Source organism: Arachis hypogaea, chromosome 12 (genome assembly GCF_003086295.3).
Source record: "Arachis hypogaea cultivar Tifrunner chromosome 12, arahy.Tifrunner.gnm2.J5K5, whole genome shotgun sequence".
NCBI classification, from domain to species: Eukaryota; Viridiplantae; Streptophyta; class Magnoliopsida; order Fabales; family Fabaceae; genus Arachis; species Arachis hypogaea.
In genome coordinates, this window is record NC_092047.1 from 50,361,320 (window position 1) to 50,362,597 (window position 1,278).

General features: G+C 43.7%; 1 non-coding gene across 1 annotated transcript; it reads left to right on the forward strand.

The window, feature by feature from the left end:
• Positions 1-630: 630 nt before the first annotated feature.
• Positions 631-734, forward strand: LOC112731846 (small nucleolar RNA R71). The gene has a single exon (XR_003167602.1). It is a non-coding gene; the product is annotated as a small nucleolar RNA R71 (small nucleolar RNA).
• The last annotated feature ends 544 nt before the right edge of the window (positions 735-1,278 follow it).

Consider the following 1,278-nt stretch of genomic DNA (forward strand, 5'->3'; position numbering starts at 1 on the left):
TGACCCATGTGTGCCAGCATTCCTTCTATCCTGTTTAATTGATCTTGAAATTGTTGGTTCGGGTTAGGTTGGGTAGGTTGATTATTTTGGCCATGATATGGTGGTTGAGAGTAAGTGTTTTGTGTGGCTTGGTATGATCTTTGGTTGGAGTTTTGGTATGTGGACTTGTTATGTTGGTTTTGCTGGTTTCCCCACCCAAAGTTTGGGTGGTTTTTCCAGCCTGGGTTGTAAGTGTTGGAATGTGGATCATATGGTTGCCTTTGTTGATTTCCTACATAATTGGCCTCTTCCCAATCACCTCCTTCAGTACTTTCTTCCTCTTGATCTTGTGTGTGTATTGCAGCCACTTGTTTTGTTTCTAATTTCCTGGTAAGCTCTGCTAGTTGCTTGGCAAACACCTTGTTTTGGGCTAGAATTGTATCAACATGGTTCAGCTCCATGACTCCCTTAGTGTTGTGTCTCTCTGATGCATAGTAGTACTCATTCTCAGCCACTGTCTCAATCACTTCAATGGCTTCTTCCACAGTCTTTTTCCTGTTCAATGAACCTCCTGATGAATGGTCTACAGCCTTCCTTGATTCATAAGAAAGTCCATCATAGAAAATATGCAATTGCACCCAGTCATGGAACATGTCTGGTGGGCATTTCCTTGTCAAATCCTTGAATCTCTCCCATGCCTCGTAGAGAGTTTCACCATCTTGTTGTCTAAACGTCTGAACCTCAGATCGAAGCCTATTGACCTTTTGTGGGGGGTAGAAACGTGCCAGAAACTTGCTTTCCACCTCATCCCAGGTTGTTAGGCTCCCCCTTGGGAATGATTCCAGCCACTTAGCTACCTTGTCCCTAAGTGAAAATGGGAACAAGAGCAGTTTATAGGTATCTTCCTGGACTCCATTGGACTTCACAGTGTCGCAAATTCTCAGGAATTTTGTGAGATGTTGGTTTGGATCTTCATTAGCACTCCCACCAAATGAACAATGATTCTCCACAAGTGATATTAGCTGTGGTTTGAGTTCAAAATTGTTGGCCTGAATGGGTGGTTTCTGAATGCTGCTACCACAATTCCCAGAGGTTGGGTTTATGTATGAACTAAGAACCCTCCTCTCGGGAATGGCATTGTTTCCATCAGCTCTCTCATGGTTGTGAACTTCTCTATCCATGTTGAGATCTAGAGCTTCCTCAAAATTGTCCTCAGATTCTCCTTCAGATTCCTCTTCTCTCAGTACTCTCTTCCCTCTTGCTTCCCTTCTAAGTCTATGAAGGGTCCTCTCTGGTTCG